General features: G+C 38.2%; 1 protein-coding gene across 3 annotated transcripts in view; it reads right to left on the bottom strand.

Annotated features, from left to right (window-relative positions):
* SLC13A1 (solute carrier family 13 member 1) overlaps positions 1-17,783 on the bottom strand; it is a 110,746-nt gene that overhangs the window by 64,739 nt on the left and 28,224 nt on the right. Inside the window, exon 2 of one of the 3 annotated variants that reach the window (XM_020966359.2) lies at positions 5,225-5,429. The exons of the other annotated variants lie outside the window; for them this stretch is intronic. The gene's annotated coding sequence lies outside the window, so the exon portion shown is untranslated. The remainder of the gene's footprint in view (positions 1-5,224; positions 5,430-17,783) is intronic. 3 annotated transcript variants of the gene reach the window in all.

Here is a 17,783-nt window from a genome sequence, read left to right as displayed (position 1 = left end):
TAGCACCAGGGTCTGGCCAGTGGAGCTAGGACAGCAAAAAAGAAGAAGAAGAAGAAGGAGGAGAAGGAGAAGGAGAAGGAGGAGGAGGAGGAGGAGGAGGAGGAGGAGGACAAGGTGAAGGAGAAGAAGGAGGACAAAGTGAAGGAGAAGAAGGAGGAGGAGAAGAAGAACATTCATTCATTCAATTCCTTCAAGATGCTTTTATTGAGCATTTATTGTGTAGTGATTATGTTAAGTACCTTGTGCAGAACAATACATGTTCCCTGTCCTCAAGAAGCTTACATTCTAGCATACAAATACTCTGCTTTCAGACAGCATGTTGCCCTTTTAAGACTTCTTTCCCTGCAGTGATCTTGATATTCATTTTAAACTTATATTCCTTTTATAAAAGTGTGGGGGTGGGGCAGCTAGGTGGTACAGTGGATAGAGCATGGGGCCTGGAGTCAGGAGGACCTGAGTTCAAACCAACCTCAGACCAGACACTTGACACTTACTAGCTGGGTGACCCTGGGCAAGTCATTTAACCCAAATTGCCCATCAAAAGAAGGAAGGAAGGAAGGAAGGAAGGAAGGAAGGAAGGAAGGAAGGAAGGAAGGAAGGAAGGAAGGAAGGAAGGAAGGAAGGAAGGAAGGAAGGAAGTATGGGGGAATTGGGAGAAAGGATGAAAGGACACATAGCATAATTTGCCAGAAAGCTTGGCCTCCACTAGAATGATCCTGTTCAAATTAGTTAGCTTTATTTCTCCAGGCACATATCCCTTCCCAGGCAATATTTAAATGACTGTTGTTGAGTCATTTCAGTCCTATCTGATTCTTTGTGTCCCCATTTGGGATTTTCTTGGCAAAGATACTGGAATGGCTCGTCCTCTCCTTCTCCAGCTCCTTTTACAGATGAAGAAACTGAGGTAAACAAGGTTAAATAACTTGCCCCAGGTCACATAGCTAGTAAGTGTCTGAGGCCAGAGTTGAATTCAGGTCCTCCTGACTTTAGGCCTAGTACTCTATCCACTGTGTGACCCAGATGCTCCATTTCAATGGTACTGTGAGGTTAACAAGATTATTACAACATGCAGAGGGTATTCATAACTTCCTTCCCTATCAACCACCTTTAGTTTGGTTGGTTGGTTGGTTTACCTAGAAGTATATTTAAATGATCTGTACCCCACCCTCGTGTGTCCATCTCCCCACCAAAAGTAAGAATTTCCTTCCTGGCTTCTGCCTCTGGTAACAAAGGTAGCTCGTGTAGCCCACAGTTGATGAAGCTTGGGAGTCAACTCTTGTAGTGACTCTGGCATGTATGAATTTCAGAATCTGAAGCAGTGTAGAGCCCCTGTGATTACAAAGCTTAGGGTGTAACCCCAATTTACCATGCCAGAGTATTCTGGGTATGAGAGAGAAAGAGAGCAGGTGGGTTTCTTCATACTATCTCCTTCCCCCTACTTCTCTCTGATTTCCAGACCCTTTCTCCTTCTGCATATTGTCTTGAAAAATTTAAAGTCTCCCTTGGAGTCACTGTTTTCTCTGCCATCTTGTTCCTCATAGTTAATTATGAAGTAAGAACAACAATAAACATTGGGATGAGAACCTTTGCTCTGAAGATTAAAAGCCACTTCACTCTTTTGGGTTTATATTAATTCTGACAACATCTGCAAGATGTTTTTAAATAAAAACAAGCATTATAGTTTGTTTTTTTCCTGACCGGACCCATGATTTTATTGGCGTTTTGAACACCAGAGAGGACTGGCACTTTCTAGTCTTGGAAAGTTGCCTGGGGCACTGAGAGGTTAAATCACTTGCCCAAGGGCATACAATCAGAATGAGGCAAAGGCAACTGGAACCCAGGTCTGTCTGTATTCAAGGCTGGCCCTCTATCTGCTATATTATGCTGCTTTTACTTCAAATAAAATTCAATATTAAATTCAATTGAGAAAGCCAGTTGAGTTGGGACCTTTCTGACTCCAAGGCCATCTCTCTATCCACTTCACCACTTGGATTGTTGGTATTATAGATATTAGATTGAATAACTGAGCAGCTGCACTGTCCCTCCCCAGACCCAGTTAAGAAATTTATGTACAGCTATGCTAGGCCACATTTTTATTTCACAGGAGTTCTTGTTTTCAGTCTGAGCCACTTCATTCCCAACCTATTTCTGCAATTCTTTCTTTTCCCTGCTTAATATCTCTTTTTTCTTTTCCCTTAATTTGATTCTTTCCTTCCCATGTCTTCCACTGCCTCACTTCTCCTCCTCTTTCACTCATCCCACTAGGTGGCTATGGGGTAACCTCAGTAAACCTCTTCTGGCCTTATTTTGTGCCTGTCCACACCAGAGCTCAAGCTCCTAGCAACTCTTGGTAGTAATTTTTCCACCCAGCCCAACTCTCCACATCTGACCTGTCTGCCACTCCACACCCTTCTTTCCACTCTCAGCTTAACAATACACTAGCTAAACTGGTTTACCTTTCTCACCTAAAAAGAACCAAGAACCTGTCACAGAGGTAAGGAAAGAATGCTATGACTAGGCAGAGCTGAGACTGGAGGACATTTCAATAGAATTCTAACTGACTGAAATTACCATGGGAAACGTGGCTGATTATATTTTAAAAATCCCTTTTGTTCTCTTTTAAATTATAGCCGCAAATGGAAATGAAAGGTAAATTACAGTTTTAAAAAAAGTTTTCTCCCTCCCCCTCCTCTTTATGACACAGTGACTGATATTAGAGAGAGTAATTTGGCTGGTGAATTAAGACCCAAATGGGCATGATCTCATCGAAGCACAGTTTGAGAAAACCTGGGCCAATCACAGGCCTCCCTCATTGCAATTCATTTTGAAAAGAGAACATGAAGCAATTAAGAAAGGGGGAAAAAAATAATGCATTCTGAATCTGTGGGCTACCACAAAAACAGTATTATTATTTGACAGAGGGCCATGAAGAGCCTAGTGGCTCAGGATATATGCATACTCCTACTGTTGCAGTAGTTTGAAACCACTCAAATTCAGACAAATAGAAAAGCTTTAAGTGTCTCAAAATGTCTCCATCCACAAAGATATGGGGGAAAATGAGCCTAACTACAGAGGAAGAGAAAGAATAGCAAGCTTTTCTTTTGTCTCCTCACTAAAAAGGGGATAGTGAATAGCAGGAAAATTATTTCAGTGGACCTGCCTTTTATCAGGCAACTGGGCTCAAAAAGCTTTCATTCATTTTTGACTTCTTCTCCCCCTCACTCTCCAGTGAATAGTCAGTCACCAAATCCTTCCAACTCTTCCTTCTTAATAAGTTTGACGCTGGACTCTTATTTAATAGGCCCATTGCCACCCTTCAATACCGCAATCCAGGCTCTCATGGGTCAGCAAGTCAGTCAACAAGCATTTAGGGGCTTCCACGGTATGTATTAGGCTTTCCTCCTCTTGAGATTAAGTTTCCTAAAAAAACCACCCCTTTCATCATGTCACTCCCCTGCTCGGGAAGTATAACTCCTGTGAATTCCATTGTTTTCAGAATAAAGTCTAGAGCAGACTCCTAAGCATGATACCCAAGACCTTCCAGAATCTGCCCCCAATCTTTCTTTACAAATTTATATCTCACTGTTCTGCAGTATAACCGCCATATTCCATTCAGGCTGGTCTGCTCACTTGTTCCAAGAGCTCATTCCTGTTTCTATGCAGCTACTAAAGTGACATTCCTAAAGCAAAGGAGTATCTATGCTTCTTCCCGGCAAGAAGCTTTACTGCCTCCCAATTGCCTCTAGGAGAAAATATGTTCGCTGGCATTAAAAACCCTTTATTTAAATTCTAGCTCCAGCCAGTCTTTCCTAGCTAATTGCACATTACTACTACCTCTTATATAAGTGGTGGAGTGGGTACAGCAGTGGGCCTGGAGTCAGGAAGAGCTGAGTTCAAATCTAGCCTCGAACACTTACTAGCTGTGGGATCCTAGGCAAGTCACTAACTCTGTTTGCCTCAGTTTCCTCATCTGTAAAATGAGTTGGAGAAGGAAATGACAAACCACTCGAGGATCTTTGCCAAAACAAACAAACAAACAAACAAAAAACACCAAATGGGGTCATGAAAGGTCAGAAATGACTGAAAACTGAAAATGACTGAACAACACTACCTCCTACACACCCCATTTTCCAGCCAAAATAGACAATTTGCTGATACCAATCCACTACATTCCATCTCCTGTCTTTTTACCTTTGAACAGAGTCCTGCTTCCTTATGCTGCTTCTTGGAACTCCAGACTCCTCTTCAAGACAGCTCAAGTTCAACCTCCTTTAATAAAGATGCCTTTCTGAATTCTGCCAGTTAGGTGGCCTACAGTGCAGGATTTGGCGTCAGGAAGACCTGAGTTCAAATTCTGCCTCAGATACTTACTAATTGTATGATTGTAGACAAGTCATTTAATCTCTCTTAGCCTCAGTTTTCTCATTTGTAAAATAGCATTCTTTCCTTACCTCTGTGACAGGTTCTTGGTTCTTTTTAGGTGAGAAAGGTAAGCCAGTTTAGCTAGTGTATTGTTAAGCTGAGAGTGGAAAGAAGGGTGTGGGGTGGCAGAGAGGTCAGATGTGGAGAGTTGGGCTGGGTGGAAAAATTACTACCAAGAGTTGCTAGGAGCTTGAGCTCTGGTGTGGACAGGCACAAAATGAAGTTAGTACCACTAACTTCACAGGATTATTGTGAGGATTAAATGAAATTAACATTGAATCATTACATTGAATAATTAATATTGAATCATTATATAATGATTATTATTTCTCCACATCCTATATTTACTTATCTGTGACTATTTCATATCCTCAATAAAATGTAAGATCCCAGAGAAAAATAACTATTTCATTTAAGTTTTTCTATTATCAGAGCCTAACATAGGGCTAACGTAGCCTCCACTAGGCACTTAATAAATGTTTTTGATTGACTGATTGATTCAGCCTGCAGAGAAACCCCCAATTTTATTTTATATATTTTATATTTCTAAATGGAAATAAAAGTCAAATTGGCCATAAAAAAGATTTATATCCCCACTTCTTCACCTTTCTATGGCATACTAATATTAGATCAAGTAATTCCATGTTCATTTAAATATAGACCCCACCTGTTCTTAAAAACCCCTCTCAAGCCCTATTTTCATCCAATATGCTAGGCCAGACAGACCCTCTGTTTGTCTGTCTGTCTGTCTCTCTCTCCTCATGTAGCATATAAGTCTTACACACATGGTATTTTGTCATACCTTGAATTGCCATTAACCTTCTGCGTGCATGTCTTATTTCTTCATCATAATTATAAACTCCTGGAGGGAAGAAACCGTAACTTATTCTCCTTGTAAGATTCCAGAATGTGTCCAGCACCATCCTGTGCAGTTGCTCAATGAATATTTATTTAATATATGAACAAACAACAGTTTGTTTCATCTCTCTGGGCCATATAGTTCACATCTGGAAAATGAGGGTGTTGAATTAACCTCAAAGATCCTTAGAGCTCTAAATCCTATGATTCTATATAAAACACAATAAAATTGTAACTTCCCCAGGCAAAATTTTGAAGACTTTTTTTTTTTGGTCATTAGATAAAGCACTGGGTCTGGAATCAAGAAGAACTGTGTTAAAATCCAACCTGAGATACTTACTAGATGTGTAACCTTGGGCAAGTCATTTAACTTATGTCTGACTTAGTTTCTTCAACTGTAAAATGGGGATCATAATAGCATCCTACCTCCTAAGGTTGTTGTGAGTATCAAATGAGGTGGAATTTGTAAGGCACTTAGCATAATGCCTAGGACAAAGTAAGTGCTTAATAAATGCTTTTTTTCCTCCCTACCACCATCTTCTTCTTTGCTTTCACACACTCTCTCTCTCTCTCTCTCTCTCACTCTCTCTCTTTCTGTTTGCCTTGTACCTTATTTTTTTTTAAGTTTTATAGGCATATTTGGCTTTAACTTACAAACATTTACAAAATATCCCCCACTGCCTGAGAGGTCTCTTTTAACAAAGTAAGACAGTTCAGTAAAACTAACAATACAATGACCTTATCTAAAAGTGCATAAACATTCTACATCCATAGCATCCTCCTTTCTTAAAATAATTAACAGAAAGTATATTCTCCCCCACTCATCTCCCACCCCAATGGAGAAAAAGAAAGAAAAGAAAAATAAATTCCTTTGTAATAAATGTGCAATTTCAAGTCAAACAAATAACCCCACTGTCTATGTACAAAAATATTTACACTTCATTTTTTACCCTAAATCTATCACCTGTCAGGAGATGGATAGCATGTTTCAGCATTGTACCTGTGGAATCACAAGTGGTCTTTTTATTGATCACTTTAGCTACTGTCTGGCTTCGTAATGATCTCTTCAGTCTAATTTGGAGGGGAGGAATTATCCGTTTCTTACATTTTATAGGGGTAGGGAACCTGTGACCTTGAGACTGCAGCTTCCCCACCCTCGTATAGCCATTTTCCCCTTTTTCTTGGTACTTTTTAAAAATTACTTTATATAAGCTATTATCATCATTTTAATTCTTGTTACTAGACATTTTGATTGCTGCAATTCTTTAAAATGACATTTTGTCTTAAAAAGCTTTCTCTTCACTCCTCCAGTAGTCTCTCCTTTATGCTTTCCCTCTGATTTCCTTTTACTGAGTCTTCTTCAACCTTGTTCCTTCCCCTCCTAATTAAGCCTCTTCAAACTTTGAAAAACACTCCCATCTCTGAGCTTCTCCCATTTACCATTTTCCTGTCTTGTCTCATTTTCCTTATCTTTCCACACCTATTCTTGACTTTATTCTTCTCACATTGTTAGTTCAGCATCTCTAAATTTCCTCTCATTATATGCCTGTGCTTCCATCTATTATGTTCTCTGGTCTCTTTAACCTCAAACACCCTGTATCAAGAGAATTTATTGTGAGGGGAAAAAATAATCAGCACTAAACAGCTTGCATGTTAACTAGGACTGGCCCATGACATCGGGCTGTTTTCCCCAGCCCAGTGATGCTTTTCAGCCTCCATCACTTTATTTCTTCTTGCTGTTAACATGTATTCCCTTTACTTTAATACCGTCATGTTAATTTCTTGGTTTCAATTGTCATATCTTTAGTGCAAGCCCCCAGTATTAGTGCCTCTCTGTTGCAGATCTCTCATTACAACCCTCAGAAGAATTCCCAGAAGCAGCTCAGTCTAAGAAAATATACAATTATAACCCTAGATCCACCACATCAATGGATTTGAGGTAAATTCTTTGATTTTTGAGTGTTTACTTTTGTCATCTGTAAAATGGACTCAGAATCAAGGCAACTGGTAAACTAGTGCAAATCTAGAACATATTTAAGAGAAAAAAACCTAGGATATAAAATACTTTTGACTTTCCTTGTAGTTCCTTGTAGTTCCACTCTAGAAACTATCCTGATACCCTTTTTCATTTTTCTTTCATTAGTAGAAGTACAAAGAAAAGCCAAATAAGAAAAAGGAAACAAGAAAAAAAAGCACGGAATAGTGAGGAAATAAATAAAACAAATGCTGAGGAAAGTATTGTTTTATTTCTTTTTTTTAATGCCAAGGACAATAATCTTTGGTTTGGGAAGGGCAGAACAAAAATGACTAATAGGAAATCTAAAACCAATATAAATAGTGAGATAGTAATGGAACACACCCCTAGATGCCCTTAAAGAGTTCAGGTCATTAGGCCCAGATAAGTCACACCATAAAGGAGCAAAGGAATTGTCAAATGTGCTGAGTATAAAGGATCTTTGAAAGATCAAAGTGAATTGAAAGGGACTGCAAAATTGGAAAAAAGCAAATTTTGCCATATTTTTTTAAAGAGAGAGTAAACAGCATTTTTTTTCTCTCCTACTCTCCATATCTAGAATCCATGTCCTCTTCTGTCTCTGACTTTCATATTGTTTATCTTCCTTCAGGACAGCAACTCAAGTTCCATCTCTTCCCTAAAGCCTTCTCCAATTTGCTCAAGGTTATTACTCTCTCCCCTCAACTTGCCTTGAAGTCAGAGATCATTTCATTTTTGTCTTTGTACTCTCAACACCTAGCATAGCGCTTGGCATATATTAGGCAATTTAATTAAGGAATGTTAACTAAATAAATAAATAAATGACTCTACAAGGCATCTGAAGAAAAAAAAAATTCACCTTCTGAGATAGGCCTAATGATTTGGAAATGTGTCCTCACATCAAGTCTAAGTCTACTCCTCTAAAATTCTTTTTTTTTTACATTTTATTCCTTTGTTTGTCTTTTGACTTACAAATATTTACAAAATATAAGAGGTCTCATAACAAAGTAGGAGAGTTAAGCAAAACTAACCCACCTACCACTCTTAGTTGTACCAAAGTATAGCCACTTCCCCCTTTTTCTTAATGCTTTTTTATTACTTCATATAAGTTGAACTTCATGCTATTACATTTGGCCCAATGTTCAATCAAAAGTTAGTCAATAACCATTTATCAAGGTTCCAGGAATTGTGCTAAGCACATCAGTATCTTTTTTTTTTGGATCTTGACTGGCACCTCACCTCTTAGCTCTCTCTCCTAGTCCTGTGGTATCTTCATATTTGTTCATATACAGATATTTCATATTTGTATCATGTTATCGATATCTTTATTCAAGTCACTAATAAAACTATTAGTTTTATTAAATTTTAAAAAAACAGAGTCTAGAGACCTCATCCCAAGTTGACATTAAACCATGAATGACTAATTGTGACTCTGGCAATTCAACCAGTGCCTCTTCTACTAGCTGTTCAATAACCTTGAAACCTAACTTCTAATTTTGTCAGGAATCAAAGTTGAGATCGTTGTCCATAGTTTTCAGAATCTGTTTTACTCGTCACAGAGTATTGGGGTGGATGGCATCCCAGTCTTTACCTTTGTCCTCTTTTAGTTGTCTCCAAATCTAGCCCTCTTTCCACTGTACCTTACTACCTCCCTTTAGTGACCTTTCCTTTACCTCTAGGACAACATACAAACTCCTTATTCTGAGACTTCTTATTCTGATGGTAACTTACCTTTTCAGCTTTATTTTATATTACTCCCCTTCATTCATTCTGCATTTTAGTCAAACTGGACTATTGACTATTCTTTGATTTTAAGCTGCTATCCCCTACCTTTGTGTATTCATAAAGTCTATCCCTCCATACCTGAGATATACTCTCTCCTCATGCTTGTTGAAATTCTCTTCCTTCTGTTAAGTATGTACATAGAGAGGGGGGAAAAGTAGAATGGGAAGCCTCCTCCAACCCTGCAGATATTCATATTTGATTTATTCAGATCAAGTAAGGATCAGATAACAGAGGCAATAGGGTATTAATATGTTAATGCCAACCCTTGGCCAGCCAGTGGCCAGCTACTCTTTCCAGTCTATTAATGAAATTTCTTCATGTTTCATAAAGGAATAACCGGGCACAGCTTATTGGAAATAAACTGCTCTTCCCTCTATCCCTCTACCAACAATACTTTGATTATATGTTTATTATATGCCAATTCCATCATGGAAACTGCCCTGAACTCTCACAGCTGAAACTGATCTCTATTTTTCCATTTTTTTCCCCTTGGAATCGTTTGTCTCAATCTCTCTTTCATTGTTATCACATTTTCCTTTGCATTATATACCTGACTATGTGTTATATATCCCTTGTCCTTGATATTGTAAGCTCCTTGAGGGCAGAAACTATAGACATTGTTTCTTTCCCCCTATTCTTCATTTGCTGGATGCCTGGCATGTTGTATTAAACACAATGGGTACTTAATATGCTGATTGTCATTATTGTCTCATGACACACTTCTTAAAATTTTTTCTTCAATTAACAAGATTTGTTTACTTTCCTATATATCTTTCCTCACCCCCCCCACACACCTAAAAAAGAAAGAAAGAAAAACAAGACCCTTTTAGCAAACATCCAGCATAGAACACAACAAATTCCCTCATTGGCGAGAGTGCAGACATCATACAATTATCAAGGAGAAACAAATTGTTTCAAGGTCATTAAAATGGGAAGCCATCCTACACAGTCTCACAGAGAGGTAACCCACCATATTGGAGAGTTAAGCCAAGCTCCCAGATTGGTATCCAGGTTGGTTGTTCCATCACAACTATAGTGGCTACCCTTAGTACCAAATTATTTTGTACAATATACAATTTGAGGAAACTGTAAGTACTAAAGAAAAGAAAGTTGAAGGTGTTAATTAATTAAACACTTTTTGGGAATTTTGCATGTGATGAACATCTATTTGTTTTCACTCAGGACTAGATGAAAGAGTATGGACTTTGCAGTTGGAGGAGTATAGGCCAAATAGGAGAAAGGACTGTCTAAATATTGAAAGAATAAATATAAAAATACACATTCTGAATATAAGAATAGGGAGGCACTAGCATCCATTATGAAATCATCGAATTATCTTCTCTAAATATTTTAGGAGAAGGATTTATAGCATCCTTATGAGGATGATTTCAGTGCAGTATTCCTCAGAGACAGAGAATTGGGTAAGATCAGTGTTTCTCAACTGCTGATCCATAGTAAAATTTTACCAGTAGATAGAGTGTTTCCTTCCAAAGGTCTTTACATTTCAAAACCCATAAACTTGAAAAACTGATTCTCCACAGACAAGGTCAATTACACCCATACTCAATGTGGACAGGCATTAATTCTCAATTAATGTCTTGGGTTAAAGGTAGCTGTGACCACACATTTTGGCAGGAAGGGTCTGCACACTGAACCATAGCATGTTTACAACCAGGAGTCAATGAAAGATATTATTTTTAGTGGTATCCCACAGTTATTTTCAATTCAATTAAATATTCATTAAATACCTATGGTGTGCAGAGCATTACCTAGGTGCTAAAGGAAATACAAATATTAGATAAAACACAATCACTGCATTTGTGGTCCTTTCCACATAATAGTCAAATAAGAAACATGCACAAATAAGTGCACTACAAAATAATACAGAAATGTACCAGAGAGCTATAGAAAGGGCTATGTAAGGTCTAATGGGGATAAAAAGTATCATTCACCTGTAGTTGAGTATTACTTCGGAATAAGGAGGGGAGGGTATAGATGCTTGAGATTTTTGTAGGTAGTATTGATAGGACTTGATAACAGTTGAATAAGAAGTGAGAGAGGTAAGAGTCAAATGAACACCAAGGAGAGATTGAAGATAATAGAAAAGAAAAAAGTAGATATCGAATAAAGAAAACAAGTGGAAAGGTTGACCTTCGCAAGAAAGGCCACCTTTTGAGAGACTAGAACAAAGGAGACCACAAGGAATGAGAAGGTTTTCTGAGGTATAGATTAAGGGAGAAGAAACAGTTCATGGTTGATGAATTCTATTTTATCAGTAAAATAGTTGAGGCCTTCTGCTGAGAGGGAAGTAGGAAGAAGAAGGAGAAGGAGGAGGAAGAGGAGGAGGTGGTAGTAGTGGTGGTGGTGGTGGTGGCAGCGGTGGCAGGTAGCAGGATGGGTCTTAGGACAATGGAGAGGGTTTGAAGTAGTTACTGTGGAGAGTATGATACAATATCAACCAGGGAAAAATAAAGTTAGTTGTATAGCAGTGAGGGCCCATTTGAAATTAAATACTAAGTCTGCAGAAAACAATCAGCTTGATTTTCACCAGGATCACCCACGAGCCTGAAAAGGAATGCAGAAAGCAGATAGAAGAGGAACCCAGGGTTGGGGTTATCTTGAAATGACTAGGGACCAGAGTATTCAGAGGTAGTCGATAGTGTATATTTAGATTGGTCAATGCTAGAATTAATATTTTTAAGAACAAAGTAAGACCAGGGAGTATGGATTGTAATTATTTTGTTCAGATTAAGGTACCATTGGCCACCTCCCACACCAGTGCCTATAAGAGTGGATCTAAAACCCCTTAGCAATTCAGCCAAGGAGGAAAATATATTAAAATAAAATGCTTTAAATCTTGTACAACAAACAAGTGTTTTTTGAACTTTCAAACCCAGTTGTCAATGGCATCATGTCGATCTAGCTATAATATCTTTGATTCATGATGCTTTTCTGTCTCCTTTCCCTCTTAATATGCCTGCTTCTCTCTTTCATCATTTGCAGATGGGTGTCATCTGCATTTCCCATTTTCTGATGACTGAAAATTCTCCATCCTGATGTGCAAAGAAAGAAAGGTATCTTAATGTTTAGTTCAGTCATTTTTAAGTCCTGTCTCACTCTTCATGACCCCATTTGGGGTTTTCTTGGCAAAGATACTAGAGTGGTTTTCCATTTCCTTCTTTAGCTCATTTTATAGCTGAGGAAACTGAGGCAAATAGGGTTAAATGACTTGCCCAGGGTCATACAACTATTAAGTGCCTGAGGCCAGATTTGAACTCAGGAAGAGATGTTTTTCTAACTCCTTGCCTGGTGCTGTATCTACTTTGCTACCTAGCTGCACCTAAATAAATTTTTGTTGTTGTTATTGAGTCATTTCAGTCATGTCCAACTCTCCATAACCCCATTTGGGGTTTTCTTGGCAAAGATACTGAAGAAGCTTGACATTTCCTTCTCCATCCTTTTTTACAGATGAGGAGCTGAAGCCAACAGGGTTAAGTGACTTGCCCAGGGTCACACAGCTAGTAAGTGTCTGAGGCTGGACTGGAATTCATGAAGAGGAGTCTTCATGATTCAGAGCCAAATGCTCTAATCCACTGCACCACCTAGCTGCCCTTTAGGTGCTAGACTGTGCCATCATTTGCCTGACAAACGTTACAAGTTAGCTAATGTTCTAAGTTTGTTATCCGTATTTCTTCTCTTTACAAAACCCCCCAGAATCCCAAGGCAGTAGGAATCAGACCAGCATGTCTTCTTTTTTATTATTTGGGGAGAAGAGAAAAAATGGGAAATAAGGCCTGTTAATTATTTCCTATTTGCCCTGTATATAGCTTGCTTCATATAGATTTATTTGCATGTTGTCTTCCCTATAACATTGTAATTTCCTTAAGGGGAGGGACTGTCTTTTGTATCTTTTTGTATCCTCAGGCCTTAGCACAGTACACAGCATATAGTAGATGCTTAGTAAACTTTTATTGATTTATTGATACAAGTAGGGGAGAGTTGAGAGGAAAACAACAACCCTTTCTTAACTTGCTAATTATTCTACACAGAAAAGCTAGCTGGCCATCTGACATCCTGGAAAGAGTACTGGAGTTGTCATCAAGACTCTTCCATTTTGTGGCTAACTAGCTGTGTGACTTTAAGTTACTTAACTTCTCTGACTTTTCTTCCTTAGCTGGAAAATTAGGGACTTAGACTAGATAATCCCCAAAGTCTTTTCTAGCACCAACATTCAAGAAAACATACTTCGGAGTAATCTCAGTCTCTCAGTTTAGCAAAATTTTATTTTTTTTCAGAATTTAATTCCAGTCCTTCTGATTAGCAAGTATTTATTTTCTTTCCCTCATACTTACCCCTCTCAATTGAATAAAAAAGGAAAGTACAAGTGGGGGATTATTTACAAATGAAAGACACAGAGGAAAATGAATCTACTTTAAAAAAATTTTAACCTCACTTTTCAATTTTACTGTAAGCACTTTAGGTTGGGGCTTTTTCTTTCTGTCTCTTTCTTTTCTTCTTCTTTTTCTTTTTTTCTGTTTGTTGCATCAAGATTTCAAACAATATATGTAATGCAAAGAGTTGTGATAATAGGGGATAGAAAATTGGGCTTGGGGTCAATAAGTCCTGGCTCTGACAGATACTGGCTGTGTTATATTGTGCAATCCACTTGACTTTTCTACCCCAAGCAACTCTCTAAGGCTTTAAATTGCAGACTAGGTGACCATATGCATCAGTGGTGGGAGTTTGATCGTTGGATGAAATCATGAATTGCGTTTAAAAAATAGAAACATTCATATTTCCTATAAATTCTCTGATTTTGCTTGAGAAACATATATACATATGATATTCTCCACAAAGCCCAGAGCAGGGGTTCTTAACCTATTGTCCATGCACTTAAATTTTTTTTTGACACTGTTATTTCTATATAATTGATTTCTTTTGTGATCCTATGTATATTAAGCATTTAAAAAACCTTCTGAGAAGAGGTCCATAGGTTTCAACAGACTGCCAAAGAGGTCCATCTCACAGAGAGAGAGAGAGAGAGAGAGAGAGAGAGAGAGAGAGAGAGAGAGAGAGAGAGAGAGAGAGAGAGAGAGAGAGATTAAAAACCCCTGGACATATAAGAATTAGCAGCAGGCCTATCTGTCCTGCCTCTGAACTCTTGGGGAGCCTGTTGGCATTTTTCAGTTTAGGAATGGATGACAGGATTTCTGACTGCCCTATTTTGCCTTTTAAGAGCCTTGAGATTCTGTTAGTGCCAAAAGAATCCATGATATCTGTGGGCCGTGGGGACCAATTGTAAACAAAACTCTGAAGTATGTGAGGTTTTTCCTCATCATACCCTTAGTGACTACTTCAAGCACTGCAGCATGTGAATCAAGTCCTCCCCAGTCTTATGCTCCCCTAAGAAACTTGTTTCTGTTGTGTTTCCCTCCCAGTCCATATGTCCCCTCCTACACCCATTAAAAACTTGTCTATCCCTAATTACACTTCCTCCCCGCCTAAGACAACAAACAAGAGTGGGCCTTTTCCTTCCAAGTGTTTATGATTTACTAATCTAATAAACTAATCCAAGCTGACACACTAACGGGAGAGGAACAGAGAACTCTGGTGGCTTTCTTCACTTTTAAGTAATGAATATGCTTAATGATAATGGTATACTAGTGTTAATATTACAACTTTTATCTCTACAGAAAGTGACAAACAGCAACAGAAAGTGACCAACATGCAGGAAAGAAAGGTGATACCACGGTACCTGTGTAGAGAAGATAGGGGTTTTTTTTTGTTTTTATTTTTTAAGCAATTGGGGTTAAGTGACTTGTCCAGGGTCACACAGTTAGTGTCAAGTGTTTGGTCTGAGGTCAGATTTGAACTCAGGTCCTCCTGATTTCAGGGCCGGTGCTCTGTCCACTGCCCCACCTTGCTGGCCCTTCGAGAAGATAGTTTTTTCAGGAGATCTTTCAATATCCAAGTTACATGATATAATTACCCTACTTTTTAATAAGTTCAGGTCCATCTCTACAAGGCAACATTATCTCCCTTAAAGCCTCTTATCTAAGCTGCTTGGACTGCTTAGGCTCCATGGTACTTCCATTAAAAAAGGTACAAGATTACTTGAGGATATGATAACAATGAATTTGACCTTACCTACAGCTGAGTCTGTATAAGCTGTTTCCATTAAGAGTAAAGTATTGGAAGTTGATCATTAACAAGGGAGAGCTTGCATAACTGTTCCAAAAAAGAATGAACCTTGATGAAGACATTTTTTTTTTCTGACTCCTCAATAAGGGGCAACACACTGTAGTGGAAAGAGCTTTGGAGTGGAGTAAAAGCAAGGATTTGAATCTTTGTGCTGCTACCTACTACCTATACAACCTTAGAAGTGTCATCTCACCTCTCTGAATTACAGTTTTCTCATCTTTAAAATAGGGGCAACTATGTGGTGAAGTAGATACAGCTCTGGGCTTGGAGTCAGGAAGACTTAAATTCAAATCTGGCCTCAGACACTAACTAGTTGTGGGACCCTGGGCAAGTCGCTTAACCCTGTTTGCCTCAGTTTCCTCATCTGTAAAATGAGCTGGAGAAGGAAATGGCAAACCACTCCATTATCTTTCCCAAGAAAACACCAAAGGGGTCATGAAGAGTTGGATATGACTGAAACTATTGAACATCTTTAAAATGATATGGTTCTACTCAATTATTAGTAAGGTCCCTTCCAACTAGAAAACCTGATAATCCTCTCTGAAAAATAAGAAATCCTTAAATATTAAATAGCTAACTCCCCCCCCCTTCTCTTTCTTCAGAGGTGGAAGACTGTGGGTATGGAATATTATATGTGTGTGTGTGTGTGTGTGTGTGTGTGTGTGTGTGTGTGTGTATGTATACTGTCAGGCATTATTAATATGTTGGTTGATTTTGCTGACTTGCTTTTTCATTCTCTCTTTAAAAAAATTTTTTTTAACCAAGAATGGCTTGTAAGGCAGGGAGGAGAAGAGATGTAGCCATAATGAAGGTGATATAAAAGCATAAGGTTTCAATAAAAATAATCTTAACATAGCCAAACAATTCAGAGATTTTTTTTCATAGTAGTCCTGACTGTGATGGTTGCATGGAGCTGTTTCAGGCTGTTTTTTACAACAGTACAGCTAGCAGTTGAAAAGTGGAAAAATCAGTAAACCAGTTGATTATTTAGTCTACATAAGTTTAGTTTCATGGCTATGGTTCTCGTTCTCTCTCTCTCTCTCTCTCTCTCTCTCTCTCTCTCTCTCTCTCTCTCTCTCTCTCTCTCTCTCTCTCTCTCTCCCTCTCTCCCTCTCTCTATGCCTTCTCTCCCTCTCCTTTTCTCTGTCCTCTCTGTCTCTCTCTCTTTTCCCCCAGCTCTCTTCTTCCCTCCTCCTCTCCTGCCTCTCCCTCTCTCATAATAAACTGGAGGGAAAGGATGTTTGAATTAGTATCTATGAACCTAAACTGGCCCTCAGAAAAACATCTAGCTCTGCTTGTACATGACTAGGAATCCCTTCTCCAAATGTCATTCACAAGCGGTCATCCAGCTGTAGGTGGAGGGATCCAGTCACTACCTTTGAGGGCAACTCATCTCACTTTGGGACAGCTCTAATCATTAGCAACTTTTTCCTCAGTCAAGCCTAAACATGCTTTCCCTACTTCCAGCCAATGATCTTAATTCTGCCCAGCTGGGGCTCCGTTCCCAGTTCTGTATGATTTAGGTTATCAAAAGAGCCTGATAGTTGTCTAGTTTTGAATCTATTGAAATTTATATTAAATTGATCTACATCTACTTGAATGGCATATTTCCAATGTTGCATACTTTCTCATTTTTGAGACAAAGGATCCATATTTATAAATACACTAAAAAGGCACACTCTTTTCAAAAATGTACTGCTTTCTTTGTAAGTAACTGTAAGGCAATATTCTTTGAGTTTAATTAGTGGCTGATTGAATGATTAATATGCATTTAAAAGTAGCCAAAAATGAAATTACTTTATTGTACAAGGATAAAGCCTTTCATTACCATTAATTGAGTTTTAACAAATGGCTTGATTGGAAGGGAAGGCAAAAGGAAAACATTTCATCAAATGCCACCTGATTTCATGCCTTCACTTTCCACAAGAGCCATATGCATTATAGCCAAGGTCCACAGAAAAGCCAATAGTACTCCATATTCTAATTACACATTTTCTAAGAAAATAATTTTGCTTCAAAACAAGTGCTTTTATTTACTTGTCTTCTTTTTCAAAGGGTTTAGATCAAATATCTCCTGAAATTACTTGAGACTAAAAAGAGCAATAACATTTTCAGACATATCAGTAATTCAAAGATTATAAGAAGCTGAGTAAGGTCCAAGAGACAGCTTTGCTTTATCATGACTAATTTTAGCTTGTTTACTTTTTTTAGTACAAAATAGGTGATATTGAAACAGATTTGAAAATAGGAAGGTTTGGAGATAGTTCACTTTTTTCTTTAAAACTTTTTTTAATTGACAAGTATTTATTATCTCTCTTGCAACTTACTTAACCATCTTACTAAAAAACAAAAACAAAACAAAAACCCAAACCCTTAAGAATATAAAAAAAAATACAGAGAAAAAAAGTGTGAAGGAGACTAGCAGTTCCAGATTTCATGCTACAGTATAGATTTTATACTATTCTATAAAATAGTAATCCTCAAGATGATTTGGTACTGGTCAAAAGATAAAGAGGTTGATGGC

Source organism: Phascolarctos cinereus, unplaced genomic scaffold (genome assembly GCF_003287225.1).
Source record: "Phascolarctos cinereus isolate Bilbo 61053 unplaced genomic scaffold, phaCin_HiC Scaffold_1;HRSCAF=81, whole genome shotgun sequence".
Lineage (NCBI taxonomy): Eukaryota > Metazoa > Chordata > Mammalia > Diprotodontia > Phascolarctidae > Phascolarctos > Phascolarctos cinereus.
Note: the sequence above shows the minus strand (reverse complement) of the source record. Positions and strands in the feature narration are given on the sequence as shown.